General features: G+C 37.8%; 1 protein-coding gene across 6 annotated transcripts in view; it reads left to right on the top strand.

Moving 5' to 3' along the window:
• Window positions 1-18,206, top strand: part of LOC115228783 (flocculation protein FLO11-like) — a 38,864-nt gene that overhangs the window by 295 nt on the left and 20,363 nt on the right. The window contains exon 1 of one of the 6 annotated variants that reach the window (XM_029799280.2): window positions 1-33. This exon is cut by the window's left edge and continues 131 nt beyond it. The exons of 4 other annotated variants lie outside the window; for them this stretch is intronic. The gene's annotated coding sequence lies outside the window, so the exon portion shown is untranslated. Of the gene's footprint in view, window positions 34-3,586; window positions 3,622-18,206 lie in introns of those variants that run through there. One more of the 6 variants, XM_036500687.1, reaches the window with a different exon arrangement.

Below are 18,206 nucleotides of genomic sequence, written 5' to 3'. Positions count from 1 at the left end.
CATACAGTCGCACTGACACCGACAACACAACAGGTATCACTCGCACTTTTCAATAATTACCACTTATATATTTGGAAACCATCATGAATTTGCTTTACATACATACACATATATATATATACATACATACATATATATATGAAATTGTCTGCGTGTTATATATATATATATATATATATATATATATTGTGTGTGTTTATATGTATCTATATACACGAATATAGTGTGCTTGTATGTTTGTCTATGTGCACACATATGCATTGTGTGTATATATATATATGCACACGCATGTGTATGTGGTGTATATATATATATATATATATATGCACACGCATGTGTATGTATACATATATATGCAGATGCATGTATATATATATATAATGTACACATATACAGGCATGTGGGTATATATATATATATATACACGCATGTATATGTACACACACACACACATGCATGTGTATATATTTGTTTGTAATACACATTTTATATAGCAACATGGTTTGGTGTGTGTTGTTAGACAGTGAAATCGAAATTTTTCTCATCCTTTAATTACCATCTTCGATTAGTTTTATTCTTGAATTTTAATGCTGTGTGTAGTTATTAGGTATTTCTCTTCGTATAAATTATGTGGTGTGTGCCAGCAATTTTCACATGCATTTATCATAAAATATTGCTGATTAAATTCGTTTAATTTAAAGCTGTATATTGTTGCAAAATATATGAAACCGGTTGTTGAAGCTGTTTAAATTATTGAGATAAGCACCTTATATTCAACATGAACATAAAGAGTTAGGCTTATCTTTTTAATAATCCTTTTTATGTTCACAAACATGTCTATCCTTTATTCAATTTCGTCGAACCCATATTTCGTGTCATCGTCCGTTTGGCAGAAAGTGTAATTAAAATAAGTAAATACCATAATTTTCTTTGAAGGCAAAACGCAATGTTTATTTGTAATAACCTTTAAAAATGTAATAATATTTTAAAATTATTTTTAGCTTTGCTAAAGTTTCCCTTCACTTTTAGTTTTGTATTTATATTCTGTTGTGTGTGAATTTCCCCACAAAACAAAGATCAATCGACAGATATTATAAGACTCAGATTATTGTCGACGATTCCGTAATTTTCTTCTTCCTGTAAAATATTTTATTCGATCACTATTATTATTATTATTATCATCTTAGAAAATATTAGCGCTAAAACATATTTCCATTCTCATTAAATTTTCTTTTAATTTCAATATTTTTGGAACTGGTGCGAGGCTGCAATCTTCCTTAATGACTAACAAACCTTTAATTAGTGGTTGCTATTTATTATTATTATTGTCTTAAAGTCGTATTTAAACAATGTTTATATATATATATATATATATATATCAGTCTTTCTTCCGTATTACTCGTTCAACGTTCTTAATGTCACACAAAACCCTCTGTTTTTTTCTATAATTACAATTTTATTCCTATTAAATAAAAGCCCACCTTGTATTTCCACATCTAAATAACATCTCCCTTAATATTGTCCCTTTTTCATCACTGATTTAACTTCTAAACAAAGCTAGGACGAAAAACTAAACACACAGACCAGGTATTTTATCTTTTTATATCGAAATCATGTTTAAAACTCTCTCTATATATTTAACGAACAATTAATTATACTTTGTAATATAGTTTACATACAGTAACAAACATATTACTTATATAAACTTTTCTATAAAACACTTAATTTAATAATTTTGTCGAATTAAACACAAAAACACACACATCCGGTGTTGACTGGAATCGTTATCTTAGAAATGGAAAATAATATTTTATAAAATAGATGCATTGCCTATAAAAACATTATAGTAATTTATTAATAAGTTCGATAAATAAAGCCCCACGTCGGCCCTATTTGAGCAGCCCCATGGTCAAAGATATCAACCACTACTATATAAAATCTCTGTTTTAGACAGTGTCGAATCATGTAGGATGGTTTTTAAGGGAGATTTGACTGACATTTCTAGCAAACCGAGCGGTTACATACAGGCTCGTTTGGCAAAATGCAGTTATAAAACCTGGTTTTTCTTATTGTTTCATCAAGAGGTGACCAAACACACTTTGTATATGTTAACTTGTTTGTTATTTATATTAAATAACCAACTTTTAAATTCCATTTATTGTTTATCAACTTCCCGCTTTCAGAGAGAGACAGAGACAGAGAAAGGCAAAGAAAGGCTGTGGCCTTGATTTTCATGTTATTCTACATTCATTACAATTGAAAATTGAGACCAGTTTGTCCTCCTTGCCAGAATATACAACCACCTTCCATTCAGTATGTTCTGCATTATATATATATATATATATTATATATATATATATATATATTATATATGCATATTAATAATACGGTATCCGCCCGGGTAATATATATATATATGTGTGTGTGTGTGTGTACAGAGCATCTGTTGTATATTTACTATACACACACTCACACAACAAAGCTACCTTTCTCTCTTCTCTCCATGGTCGATGTGCTTTGTTGAGAAATAAAAGCGAAATGTTCGCCATATCCCACACGCGTTGATCATTATTAGACAAGGCTTGAGAAGATGCGGTGGTTACGGTTGGAATGCCTTGATAAACAGATCAGAGTTGATCTGGAGCTGAGCAACAAATTACACATCTCACTTTCCATGTCGTTCCCTTTTTTTTTTAAACATTCATTAATCAATGAACACACGTTTTGTGCGGCGACTGATTGGACCTCGCATCACACGCGCGCACACTGTCTGTCTGTCTGTCTCTCTATCTTTCTCTCTCTCTCTCTCTCTCTCTCTCTCTCTATCTATCTATCTATCTATCTATCTATCTATCTATCTATCTGTCCATGTGTGTGTGTCTGTATTACGTTCTGAGTTCAAATTCTGCCGAGGTCGACTTTGCCTTTCATCCTTTCGGGGTCGATAAATAAAGTACCAGTTTCGCACTGGGGAGTCGATGTAATCGACTTAATCCCTTTGTTTGTCCCCTTGTGGGCAATGAAGAAATATATGCGCGTGTGTGTGTGTGTGTGTGTGTATATATCGTGTGTAAAATCTAGAAGCCCCGCCTACTAATTTTAATATATTTATAAATCCATTGTCTATTCGTTGTTGTCGTTATCAATAACAAACACAGAATTAATTTAATTATCGAATGGAATATTGCAATCGGTGCAGTTATTGATGTTAGCGATCACGTCTGAGTATTTCTTACTTGCTCTCTTGGTAATCATTTCGAATATCTTCAGATCTTTGTAAACATCAAAACAAGAGGAATTGGTAAACAAGGGCAGTAACTCTTCGCCGACGGCTTTTTTTTTTATATTTCTTCCAAACCAAGGCAACACCCTATACATACACACACACACACACACACACACACGCATACATACGATCATGCATGCATACACATACTCGTGGCTGTAGATTGTTTAGGAAACCCGTTTGTTTTCTGTTACTTGTATTAAATGATTCCGAACAATATCTAAACCACCATTCGCTTTTCCATGTTTAGAATGGGTCAGACCTAATTTGTCGAAGCAGATTTTCTGTGGTCGGATGCCTTTCCTGTCGCCGGTCTTCACGTGTTTCCAAGCAAGGTAATATTTTCTATGGACAGTCATGTCTTTCACGGAAGAATGAGTTCGAACAACATCGCTTGTATGAAGATGTTTCTCGTTTGTAAACATCACATGATGCCGAGACAAAGTTACACACATACTGGAAATGTACTTGTCTGACCAGTGATTTGATCTGAGACTGTTGAAGCTAAAACAATTAACGGCATGGAAAACAGCCATTCAAAAACACAAAATTTGCTGTCCAAAATGTCAGTCTTTGTGATGGGGTCCCTGACTGAGTTCCACTCGTTTGAGGCGAGCCTGTTGGTTAGCATATGCAGGTTTCAAGATTGTAACTATAGTTCTTTTTCATATATATTAGTCAGTCATTCTGGTTGTCATTTCTTGGTGCTTGTCGGTGGTCAGTTAATCTGGTATTTTGTATTCAGCTCCCTCTTGTGTGCTACTGGTAACCTGTAACCCACAGCCTTATGGCTTAAGATCAATACCCAGTAGAACCTGTCACGTACTTGGGTAATCAGCATCTAAACTGGCAATTCCACCAAGCTTGTTTAGTGAGAAGGATGATTATTGGACATCCTGTGGACCAAAAACAAAATCTGACAAAGGGGGGGGAAAAAAAAACTCAGGGCCATACAAATGTGAAAGAAACCAAAAGAGCTTGACTGCCTTGGATGTGGGAAGGTTAACAGAATGAAAAGGGGTTAGAAAGGTGAGATGGTGCCTTAAGAAAATCACCCGAACAGAGGTTTTTGTGATCCTCATTTTTGTATTCAGCAGTGGAAAGGCTGAGTAGTACCAGGATTGGATGTGGAAGTTGATCGTACAATGAATCGCAAATGGTTGGGACTTGTTGACCGTCCACATTGACCGGTCATTTGATTATTCTCTATTGGCTTGATCTTTAAAGCTACAAATGTTACTACGAGATATGCTGAGCTGATGTACCACACGCCTTCCTAAAGGTTGGGTACTGCAACAGAGGGGTGGGGAATGAGGAAATGAGGAGCATTACCAAATATATTTGTGCTTTGGCTTGTTGTCATATTTACAGAACAGTGGGCTTCTTTCAGTTTCCATCTAGGAAATCCACCCTCAAGGCATTGGTTGGCCCAGGGCCATCGTAGAAGGCATTTGCCCAAGGTGTCATGCTATGGACCTGAACTGGGAAACAAAATTCTTAAGCACACAACCACACCTGTTAATCTTTTAGTTTCCGGTTGCTTAAAACTTTTGTAACAGAATTCTTATTCTATTGTTCTTTAGCTCTACTGAGACTCTCTTTACTGACTGAGAGATTTGGGTGATGCATTGGTGGAATTAATGCTGTTAATCTTAAGTTTTCAGCTTTCAGAAACTTGTTTTTCTTAGTTACCATCTAGCCTTGAACCATCAGAACTTCCAGGCTCAAAGACATTTCAGCTGTGACTCTGCTATCTTTTTTTTTTTGTTTTTTTTTTGCTTTCCTCTTTAAATAATCAGGTCTGTTATAGTTTAGAATACTCTATCTAATGTATTGATCCATTTTTAAGATCCTGAGTATGATTTAGCTGCTATATAGTAGGTCTAGTCACTGTAGGGGGTGGGGGGATCTGTGTTCCATTGAGAAGAGAGAAAACAAGCAGGGAGAAGTTTCTCAGGGGTCAGCTTGTTACTGAGGCAATATTGTGAGAGATGAATTCTTGGTGATGGTCGTGGAGTGACTGACCATTAATGGAATGGTGTTGTTAAGGAGGATGTGGAATGCACAAGTTTATGCCTTTGGCAAGTTCTTGATAAGTTTGTGTTGTTTATTCCAGTTCAGCTCCAAGTAGTTCCAACCATGACCAACCTTTCTTTTTTAATCATAATCATCATCATCGTTTAACGTCCGCTTTCCATGCTATCTAAAAATACATTTTCCAATGCATTTCTCAAGATAGTTGGATGTGATTTGAGAGAAATTTAGCTGCTGTTTCTAGCAGCATGAACAAATGCATAGAGGTACCATTGTTACAGCGAAGATAGGTGTGATAAGAATCAGTCTTGTCACACCTATCTTTGCTACAACAATGGTACCTCTATGCAGTTGTTCAAGCTGCTAGAAACAGCAGCTAAATTTCCCTCAAATCACATCCAGCTATCTTGAGAAATGCATTAAAGATCATCATCATAAATTTAAAATCCATGTTCCATGCCAACACGGCTTGGATGGTTTGACATGGTTCAATGGATGCAAGGACTGCATCATACTCTAATATCGGGGCTTCAACATAGTTTCTATGGCTTTCCTAATGCCTTGTAAAGAAATGTTCTAGGCAAGATTGTCCTCCCATCATTTCTTGCATCATGTTCATCTTTCTTGGTTTCTTTTCCTTTTTAAAATTCTGGTTGTGCATGGAGTGAAAGGGAATTCTCCTCAAGAATGAAGTCTTTGTCAGGGTAGAGATCTGATGACATTGAAACAATGGAAGTGGAAAGTGTGGGGCAAATTCACACCCAAGAGTAAGTAGGGTTGTAGACATATTGAGGGAAACTAAGGGTTAGAAATGATGGGAGTTGGGTTAAAAAGAAAATTTATAAAGGGATATAGTGATTTCTCCAGTTCATATCACAGTTGTGGCATGTAAAAAGCACCCACTAGACTCTCGGAGTGGTTGGCATTAGGAAGGGCATCCAGCTGTAGAAACTTTGCCAGATCATGACTGGAGCCTGGTGCAGCCATCTGGTTCGCCAGCCCTCAGTCAAAATCGTCCAACCCATGCTAGCATGGAAAGCGGATGTTAAACGATGATGGTGATGATGAGTCAGTATTGATCCCTGGGGTGTGGGTCTATGTGGCTACCCAAATGGTCTTGAGCATTAAGGGTGCTGAATTATCAGCGAATTAAATCTAGAAGAATGTGAGTAATTTAAAGCAAAAACTCTCTAATTTCTGACCAAATATCGATGCAATATTAATTACTATTCACCAAACAAATATTTCACACTTAAATATTTCAACTTTATAATAATAGGACTGAATTTTTATTACGGAGTGGGAGCGCTTAGCAGGTTTATTAGCAGTTCATCTTATTACCGTTCCAAACGTGCCAGAAGCGTATTTGAACTTGTAAATAACACTGCATAAATGTTTTATTGTTCTTCACCAATTGAAGAATTTTCATTAAATTTCTTTGACTATTTCTTATTTAACCCTTTAGTATTTAAACCGGCCATATCCAGCCAAAGTGGTTAATCTGTTTTATGTTCAAACTGACCAGATCCAGGCTCTCACACCTACCCTACAATGTTATTCTACATTAAGTAATTACACCATCAAGATCTTGAAGATATGAGATAATGCATGATTAATTCAAATCAATGTGAATCAATTAGCATTATGTTTGATAGAATAATCTGAACACTAAAGGGTTAAAAGTGGTTAATGACCCAAGAGACCCAAAGATGTTAGCTTTTAAGTCAACACTTTTTTTTTTATAATATTATCTTTTATCTATTACTTGTTTCAGTCTTTAGACTGTGGCCATGCCTTGAAAAAATTTAGTCAAAGGAATTGGCCCCAATATTTAATGTTTTTTAATCCTGTTACTTATTCAATCAACCACTTTTGCCAAACTGCTAAATTATGGGGATGTAAACAATGATGAGGGACAGACAAAGCCACACACACACATTATATATATATATATATATATATATATATATATGTATGTATATACCCACATACGTAATATATTGGGTCATCCCATAAATAATGCAGTTTTTTTTATACTGCTATTATTTTTCAAAATTAAGATAAAATTCTTTTTTGATCTAAAATATACTCTCCTTCATTTTCTGCAATGCTCTTCCATTTATCTGGTAGACTTGCAAGGCCCTTCTTCCAAAATTCACTTGTCCATGATGAAAAATACTCCTCCAGTACTGTTCTGACCCGTCTACAGAATCCATATTTTTCCTGTCCAAATGATTTTGAAGACTGCAGAATAATCAGATAATCAGATGGAGCAATGTCCAGCGAATATGGTGATGGGGCATTGTTTCTCATTCAAACTTCTCCTACCTTTGGAATGTCATCCTTGCTGTATGTGGCTAAGCTTTATCCTGATGGAAGAACATCTTTCGTCTTGAAACCAAAGAAGGTCGTTTTTCTTCTAGTGCTGACTTAAGCCGCTCAAGATGTTCACAGTAGATCTCCTTTTTTTATTGTTTGGTTTGGGTTTAAAAGTTCAAAGTGGACTAAACCTTTCATATCCCACCAAACAAGTAACAACACCTTATGTGGGTGAAGACCTTCTTTAGCCAGGGGTGCTGGTGTTTCTCCTTTTCCTACCCACTGTCTTCAGCACTTGACATTTTTATAGAGAACCCATTTCTCATCACCAGTCACTATTCAGTCCAAAAAAGGTTCATTCATGAGACGTGACATCAAAGAAGAGCACACATTCACTCTTTGCACACAGACTTCATCAGGTGTCTTGGGGAAATTTCGAACCTGGGTTCTCATTCCTAAGGTATTTTTCGATGTTATTATTACACCATATGCCCACGGACATATGGCATAGTTGTTAAGAGCATGGGCTACTAACCCCAAGATTCCAAGTTCGATTATAGGCAGTGACCTGAATAATAATAATAATATTAAAAAATACTTTAGGAATGAGAACCGAGGTTCGAAATTTCCCCAAGACACCTGAAGAAGGCTGGAGGATATGTCAGCTGAAACATTGTGTTAATAACAAGCAAGATGAGGACAAATATCCGTCAAATGTAGATAATGTACATAATTCCTCATCACTTAAATATAGAACTGTATGATGCAATTGTTTGGCCTCTTAGAAATAAAGACCAGCTCTACTTTGAATCACATTCTGTTGTTTTAAGAAGAGAAGGACTTGCTGAATAGTATAGTTCTAGAAACACTGACAAAAATATGGAAAAGTTGCAGCCAAAAGGTTTTCGGTGGTGCAACAGTCACTAGCAACGGAACTTATAGGAGGGGCAATATTTCCTCTTACTTGCTGGGCCAATCCAATCCGGTTGTTAAACCTTGATCAGTAGAATTCCCTGTTGTTGTCATCATTGTTTTATGTCCACTGTACCACACTGGCATGGGTTGGGTGGATCCTATAGTGTCTTGCCATGTGCTACAGTCCTTCATCTCACATCAATAGAGAAAACTGTTAACATTTGTTGGTGAATGCCCTCTTTTATTGTCACTTTTGACCATTTTATAACATTGGCTGGGTGTATTTTATTTTCCACCAATACAAGAGATGTCTGGCAGGATTAAACCTTTAGATACCATCCTGCCTGCGCTCTTAAGTTCAAACTGACCAAATCCAGCCTCTCACACCTACACTACAATGCCATTGTGAAAATGAATAATCACATTGTCAAAATCTTGAAGCTGAGAGAGAATGCATGATTACTTGAAAACGATATGAGTAAATGAGCAGAATATTTGACAGAGAAATAAGAATTCTAAAGGGTTAAAGGAATTTAAATTAAAACCTTCCATTTCATGTTGATTTATTATTCCAAACATCAGATTTTAAAATTTTTTACTCTATCTAGTTTCAGCTCACGAGCTGTGGCCATGCTGGGGCACTGTCATTTGGTGTTGTTACATGATTTTACTTCACGAATGCTTTTTAGCAATTGACATTTGGTGCATGAGAGTGTTTGATGCAGCTACCCTCATCTGCACCTCCTGCCGTGAAGTTGGTTCATCTGGGACACCTGACAGGAAGAGGTCCAGCTTTATTTTGAAGACACCTGCATCCACCCCATGCAGGTCTCTCTGGTCCTTTGGGAGGATATTGAAGAGCTGTGGACCTCTGAAGCCCAGGCTATCACAGTATCTTGTCCTACATCTTGATGGCAAATTTGGAGTACTTGGCACTATGCAGTGGTGCCCAGTTCTAGTATTTGTGTAACTCTCGATGCCAAAGTTTGGGACAAGTCCTTCCAGGATCTTCCAGATGTATATTATGGCATATCTTTCTCGCCTACGCTCTAAGGATTATGATAAAGTTGCTTTACTAAATTCTACCTTATTTTCAAAATTAATTGAAATAAAAGAAGAGTGCTTCACCAGGATTAGAGTAACAAAAGGGTTAAAACGGTTCATCTACCTGATGTAAGTTTTTAATCCCAGTTTCCTTGCCTGGTGACACCTTATAGAATCTCTTGTGGTGTAAATAGAGATGGCTGGCTTTAAGTTCAAGCGATATATTCCATATTTAGAATTTATTTAGATGCAGACGTGGCTGTGTGGTTTTAGAAGTTTCTGTCTTGACCATGTGGTTTTGAATTCAATCTCATTGTGTGGCACTTTGGGTGAGTGTTTAATACTGTAGCTCTGGGCTGACTAAAGCCTTCTGAATGGTAGACAGGAACTGAAAGAAGCCCATCATGTCTGCTATATCCATCCATATATATATACACACACACACACACATAAATATACATGGCAGTGGTGAGAAGTTAGCTTCCCAACCATATGGTTCTGGGTTCTGTCCCTCTGTATGGCAGCTTGGAAAAGTGTTTTATACTATAGCCTTGGGCTGACCAAAACTCTGTGAGTTGATATGGTCAATAGAATCTGAATGAAGCCCAATGCGTGTATATGTGTGTGTGTGTGTGACAGAGTGGCTAACTGGCTTCCATGCCAGTGAACCATAAATGTCACCATTCGAGTGTGATCGTTACCAGTGTCGCCTTACTGGCACTTGTGCATGTGCTAGTAGGGTGCCAAGAACACCATCTGAGTGTGATTGTTGCCAGAGCAGCCAACTGGCTTCTGTGCTGGTGGCACGTAAAAGGGCATCATTCAAGCGTGATCGTTACCAATGTCGCCTTACTGGCACCTATACTGGTGGCATGTGTAAAAGGATTCGAGCAAGGTCATTGCCAGTACTGCTTGACTGGCACGTAAAAAGCACCCACTACACTCTCGGAGTGGTTAGTGTTAGGAAGGGCATCCAGCTGTAGAAACTCTGCCAGATTAGACTGGAGCCTGGTGCAGCCTCTTGGCTTCCCTGACCCTGGTCGAACCGTCCAACCCATGCTAGCTTGGAAAACGGACGTTAAACGATGATGATAGTGATATATATATATATGAATCTCTGTGTGTGTTTGTGTTTCCCCCCATCCACGCACCACTTGACAATTGGTATTGGTTTGTTTACACTTGCATGTCCTAGTGGTTCAGCAAAAGAGACTGATAGAATAAGTACCCAGTTTAAAAAAAAATTCCTGGGTTGATTTGTTTGACTAAAAACTCTTCAAGGTGCTGCCCCAGCATGGCCGCAGTCGAATGATTGAAACAAGCGAAAGATAAAAGGTGCTCGTTATTGTCTTCTTGTTTTAACATCATGTAAACGAGCATCACCATCCTATAAGCAGTGTCCTTCATCTCCAATCCTCCATGAAAATATTCCTGGCCTTGGGAAAATGTTACCCTACTTGGAAACAGGTGTGATTTAGTGAACGAAAGGGCCTCCAGTTGTGCAACAATTAGCCTCAATGTATTTTGTCCAATTTTGCAAGCATGGAAAAGTGGATGTTGAAATGATGATGATGATGATGCTCGACCTGTCCAGTATTGCTGTACATTTTGGTCCACAAAGCTTCCTCTCGTCCAGTTTTACCATACAGAATAATTCTTTCTTCTATAAGCACAATTTTGGTGGGGAGGGGTCAAGTGGATCACATCAACCTCACTACTCGATTCGGTACTTATTTTATCAGCCCTAAAATGATGAGAGGTAAGGTTGACCTCAGCAACATTTGAACTCACAATGTCAAAAACAGACAAAGCGCTGTGAAGCTGTTTGCCAGCTTCGTTCCTCATCATCATCATCCAGACACCAGGGATTCTCAGCCATTCTTTGCCGAGGGACCCCTTTCCTTCATATTTTACTTTGCTCTACACCTAAACTATTTCAAGTTTTCAAAATCCTATTATATTTGTATTCTTTTACTTGTTTCAGTCATTTGACTGTGGCCACGCTGGAGCACCACATTTAGTTGAACAAATCAAACCGCCAGATTTTATTCTTTGTAAGCCTAGTACTTATTCTATCAATCTCTTTTGCCAAACCTCTAAGTTACGGGGGATGTAAACACACCAACATTGCTTGTCAAGCAATGGTGGGGTGGCAAACAGACACAAATGCATATATATACATATATATATGTATATCATCATCATATATATATTAAGCAAGATATAAGTTAGAGGTTAGGTAACCATCTAAGAGATAGACATATCCATAGTACACCTGGTGTATTACCTCACTATGTATAGTCCTAGTTATAAGGTGTATGGTAGTAGGTAATTTAAAGGTAAGACTGTGGTTTTAGTATATAAAAAAAGATAAGTAATGGAGCAATAATTAACAATGCAAAGTGGATCATTGGTGTTTAAATGTCATTGTTTGTGTTTGGAACCATTTACAGGTGTTTCTGTTTATCACATCAGAGTAAATTTGCATTTACCTCATTATGTTTAATAAACATCTTCAGAATGATTAGAGGGAAAAGAAAGAAAAAGAAAAAAAACGTTTGTTAAATGACTTTTAAACACTAATGATCCACTTCTCATTGTTAATTATTGCTCCATTTCTTCTCTTCTCTCTCTCTCTCTCTCTCTCTTCTCTCTCTCTCTCTCCTCTCTATATATATATATATATATTATATATATATATATATATATATATTATATATATATATGTATATATATATATATATATGTATATATGCACACACACACACATACACATATATGCGATGGGCTTCTTTCAGTTTCTGTCTACTAATTCCACTGACAAGGCTTTGGTCAGCCCGAAGCTATAGTAGAAGACACTTGCCCAAGGTGCCACACAGTGGGACTGAACCCGGAACCATGTGGTTGAAAAGCAAGTTTCTTATTTCTTTACTACCCACAAGGGGCTACACACAGAGTAGACAAACAAGGACAGACAAAGGGATTAAGTCTATTACATCGACCCCAGTGCATAACTGGTACTTAGTTTATCGACCCCAAAAGGATGAAAGGCAAAGTCAACCTCGGTGGAATTTGAACTCAGAACGTAATGGCAGGCGAAATACCGCTAAGCATTTCTCCCGGCGTTCTAACGTTTCTGCCAGCTCGCCACCTTCTTACCACACAGCCACTCTTATGCCTTGTGATTAAATATTATTAGGAATTGTATTTGAAAAAATTATTAAAATATTTTGTGTATTTTCGAAGTATAAGCAATTTATTGCAGATAAATTTTAACAGCAAAATCTTATATGAACCCTCAAGGGCCATATGAACCCTCAAGGGCCATATGAACCCTTGTTGAGAGCCACTGATCTATCGAACTAACTCCAGTCATAACTATGTAAATCGTTTCAGAATCGTCTTTATGATGATGTCTGATTTGCTCACAGACATCTTCAGTCTCAGAATCTTTACAAAAGGTCATTTACTTTGACCTTTGACCTCTGATTAAACCAAAAAAAAAAAAAAAAAAGATGTGAATAAAAGCAATGAAACTTCCTTGAAGCCTATACAGAAGAATTTTGTAGAGCTATGAATTAATTATGAAAGACAGATAACGGAAGATTAATAAATGAGTCAAAAACAGAAATATAAACAACTGAATGAGGCAGAGCCAATAAGTTCCAATGTGGAACTTGACAGTAAATAGTCGGCAGTGTTGGAAGAACTCTTTGCCTTTCGATTGTGCAATTAAATATTTGGATATGAGAGCTCCGTCCAACCCATGCTAGCATGGAAAACAGGCGTTAAACAATGATGATAATGATGATGATAGTGTTAATCCATTTTTAAATGAAAGATATTGGCACAGTCAAGGTCACTTTTAATTACATATGATAATTATTGATGTAATTATGTATGTGAGAGTTTAGTCATGGCTTACATCTCTAACGATCTCAATTAAACTTTAAAAGTTATTAAAATATATTCTATCATTTTTAATTAAGTAGCGGTTTGTCATTCATTCATTCATTATTATTATTATTATTATTATTGAGTGAGAGAGCAGTGCATGCCATCAAAGTAACACTGGAGTAAAATATACGAAGCCCAGTATACCCATCATGACTACCCGTCTGATAAGGGTACACTAGGCACATGCAGCACATGATCTTGTAGGCAGGGCCCAGTTAGGATTTTCTTGTTGAGTAACCCATCCCGCTCAAAAGGTCCCTGAATAAGGGTTGTTTAAGGATGTTGAACGAAGCACCCATGTTTCCAGCGGTGAGTTATTCAAATCCCAAAGGATCCCTCTCAACACATGGCTATGATGCTCCTCCACTGCCTCTGCTCATAATCAGAGATGCACATATTGTCAGCCACTAAGGGACATGCTCAACTGGTTACGGTCTATTATTATTATTAATATGGCTGCCAGCTTGCAAAATTGTTTGCATGCTGGGGAAAATGCTTGGCAGTGTTTCTTTTGACTCTTTATGTTCTGGGTTCAAATGCAGCTGGAATTGACTTTCTCTCTCATCCTTTCAAGGTCGATAAAATAAGTACCAGTTGAGTATTGGGGTTGATGTAATCAACTTACGCCCTCCCCTGAAATTGCTGGCCTTGTGCCAAAATTTGAAATTATTTTTTCCTCTCCATGCATCCAGCATTCCTGCTGCAGTTGCAGTAACCAATCTTCAGATCTCAGTTCTTCAATATTTGTTTTGAAAGCATCCTCACCAAAACTCTTTTGAAGATCGTGCATCTACATTAGTTTCTTTTAAAACTGTCCTGATTAAAGCCATGCTGGAACAAGCATTCCAAATTATCTGTCAAATTCTTTATAAATAATTCTGTTTTATATCAAATGAAATAATTCCAAATTTTCTACTCTATACTTTCGGTTCTTGCCAATTCCACATCAGAACCTATTCTGATTCCATGTGAATCCTTTGTTTTTTTTTCCTTTATTTTTTGTTGTTTTATCATAACAGACTTGCACGGGTCACATCCATACTTCTCAACATAGTCACCGTTTCTCTCCATAGCAATGTTCCACCTTCGAATGAGAGCACGTATTCCTGCCCCGTAAAATTCTGTTGCCTGTTCTTTGAGACACTTCTTCACTACAGTTTTCACTTCCTCATCACTGGAATAGTGTTTGCCTATCAAACCTTCTTTCATGGGGCCAAAGACATGATAGTCCAGTGATGATGATGATACTGCCTCTTTTGACTAATTCCACTTGAAGTAGGAAGAAAACCTCAATATTCAAGAATTCTCAGGGGTCACTTGTCCAGTGTGTGAACCAGTGGGGCTGGATTAGAAACCTTGAGGTTGGGAAACAAACTCCTTAGCCATACACCCTTGTTTGCACCTCATCTTAAGGGGATTTTTCTCTCCCCTCCTCTTGTTGGCTTCAGTAGGTTTTACTGCTTCCATTCACATTTTTATGGCTTAATCAGAGGTCAAAGGTCGTTTTGTGTGATCTTTTGTAGAGACTGACCCTAAAGACACCAGTCAAGAGCAATGAGACTTGGTCTGAATATTTCACTACAGAATGGACGCTACTTAGTCACCAAGGATGATCAGAGTGGTCACTCAAGAACAGATGCACTTCCATGGATTGTCTTGACCCAGATTCAGTGACAAGTATTGGCTTGACCTGAGCCTGTGATTCAAGACATTTGTCCATCACACTGTAAGGTCAAACCTTGATCAGATTATTGTGAACTTCTCAACAACACTGGATCATTTCTTCGTGCTGTGCATTAAACCACACAGGCCACACCTGTGCGTTGCTTACTGAACCCACGTTTACCTGTACTTGTCATATTGTTTGTTTTTTAGGCCAGCTGGAGCACTATAAGTAGTAGAAATAATTTAATCCTTCCAGATGGCAAATAGTTAAAAGAATGCCTTCATAGGCAGTCTCGTTAAAAAACTCTTTCAGACCATTGTTGTTTTGGTTGAAGCTAAGTTCAATGTCTTAGAGAAGAGAAAAGTAGTGATCGATGTTATTTAGCTCCAGATCAACCACGGTTGAGTAGCGTTATGATCAGAAATGTTCTAGCTGCCAACATTCAGTCGTTGAAACTGCCACTATTGCAGTAACCATTTTCAAGGTCACAATTCTTCAATATTATTTTTGAACATAAAACGGTGAGCTGGCAGAATCGTTAGCACGCCAGGCGAAATGCTTCGCGGTATTTCGTCTGCAGCAACGTTCTGAGTTCAAATTCCGCCGAGGTCGACTTTGCCTTTCATCCTTTCGGGGTCGATTAAATAAGTACCAGTTATACACTAGGGTCGATATAATCGACTTAATCCGTTTGTTTGTCCCCTCTGTGTTTAGCTCCTTGTGGGTAGTAAAGAAATAGGTATTTCATCCATCATTATGTTTCTGAGTTCAAATTCCACTGAGGTCGACTTTGCCTTTCATCCTTTCGGGGTTGATAAAATAAATACCAGTTGAGCACTGGGGTCGATGTAATCGACTTAGCCCTTCCCCAAAATTGCTGGCCTTGTGCCAAATATTTGAAACCTATATTATTTCTGAACATCAAACGCGACAATATTGGAAGAAGTCAGAAGGAACGTTTTTGCTTTCACATTTTTTTCTCCTTTCTTTTCTTTTCTGACTTCCTGATCTTCTTTCTTTCAAATTATGTTCGTTGCAATATCAGACAGTGTAGTTAATGTTTCCATCTGTAAAATTGTCAATACTCCGTACATTTAGTACAGACTCCTCCAAGAAATAATCTTGTTTGACTGAACACGACGACATTCAGGTCTGTGAATATTCTTGGCACCGTGCGTTCTTTGGATTCTTATGTGGTGCGAAGGAATCGCCTGACCATACATATTCCAGTCAAGACCATCTCGGGTTTTTTTTTTATATATTTCTAGGACTAAATAATCTGACGAATGGAATGGTGATGGGGAGTTGAGGGAAATTTGGCTGCTATTTTTAGCCTATTTGGTGGCTGCTAAGTAGAAGCTCTTTCTTTAGTCCCTTGAATCAAAATTGTTATAGTAAAGCGTCCACGTCTTGGGTGGTTTATTTCTGTGGCCACCTCGTCTGCTCGCCATTTGGAAGTTCGAATAAATATTATAATTAGACTTTTTCATTTTGATCAATTTATTCGAATTCGTTATATAAAATATCGGTTTCCAATTTTGGCACAAGGCCAGCAAATTCGGGGGAGGGAGTCGATATAATCGACTCCAGTGCTTAACTGTCACTTATTTTATCAACCCTTAAACGTAAAGCCGGACGAAACGCCGCTGAACATTTTGTCCGGCATGTTGACAATTATTTTGATGATGACTAGAGGAAGATAATGAAAGTGAAACAGTTCCAAGGGACGTAACAATGCCATTTGGCAGGAAAGAGTTATGCGTACCTATGCACCAAGTGATGAGTGTGTGTGTATGTATGTATTTAATATATTATATACACCATTGTGCGTCTTTCGTTTATTTACCCGTGTCATTGGACGACGGAGGGGCTGAGGCACACAGCCTTGAAGGGTTTTATAGTTGAACTAATAGACCCAGTACTCTTTTCCTTTTTTTTTTATCTTCTCCTTTTGCCAAACCGTTAAGTTAAGACAAAGAAATCAACATCTGTTGTCAAGCGGTGGAGAGGGACAAATACACACACACACACACACATATGGTAAGAAGCTTGCTTCCCAATCACATGGTTCCGGGTTCGGTAACCATGTGTAGCACATTGGATGGATGTCTCCTACAATAGGTCTGGGATGACTAAAGCCTCGTGAGTGTTTTTTTTTTTGTTGATGGAAACTGAAAGAAGCCTGTCGTGTGGTGTGTATGTGTATCTATATATATATAGGTTATGAGAGGTAATGGTGTCATTGAGACCCAAAGTTGTCAGGTAATGCTGAATAAATGCTGTAGACAGACCATAGTTAAGTTCCAGGTTCGGTGATTTTGCGATTAAGGGGTTCAACTTTGGTCATATGTCTGTGTGTTTCGTAATGAGATAAAAAAAACCAAGGCTGTGTAGATATTAGAACAGTTATAGATAGGTCTTACAGCTGTTTCCAGGATATTTATTATATCCCTTCATCGGAGACAGTGTGAGAGGATAGGGCTGAGGGTAAAGACCTTCAGTTACAAATAACCATGGGATTGCACCTAGGAAGTTCCCCCTCCAAAGCACAAGTCCGGGCAAAGTTGTTTATGGAAGACCAGCTGTCACCCATGCATACCAGCCTACCCTCTCCACACCACCGATGTTATCCAAGGAAAAGGCAAAGGCTGATACAGCTTGGCACCAGTGACATCACATCTCATTTCTGCAGCTGAGTGATCTGAAGCAACATAAAATAAAGTGTCTTGCCTAAGAACACAACACACACCCTTCAGTCGGATTTGGCTTGGTTTTCTACAGCTGGATGCCCTTCCTGATGCCAACCACTCTGAGAGTGTATTGGGTACTTTTGTGTGCCACCAGCATGGGTGCCATTTATGTGACACCCAGGGCGTTTATGTGCCAATTTGTGTGACACCGGTTTACTGCCACGACTGAGTTTTGCTTGGTTTGGTGGGTCTTCTTCTCAAGCACAACATAATGCCAAAAGTCTTGGTCATTACC

This window comes from Octopus sinensis, linkage group LG2, assembly GCF_006345805.1.
Source record: "Octopus sinensis linkage group LG2, ASM634580v1, whole genome shotgun sequence".
NCBI lineage: Eukaryota > Metazoa > Mollusca > Cephalopoda > Octopoda > Octopodidae > Octopus > Octopus sinensis.
The sequence above is the reverse complement of the archived record's forward strand: the minus strand, read 5'-3'. Positions and strand labels throughout refer to the sequence as shown.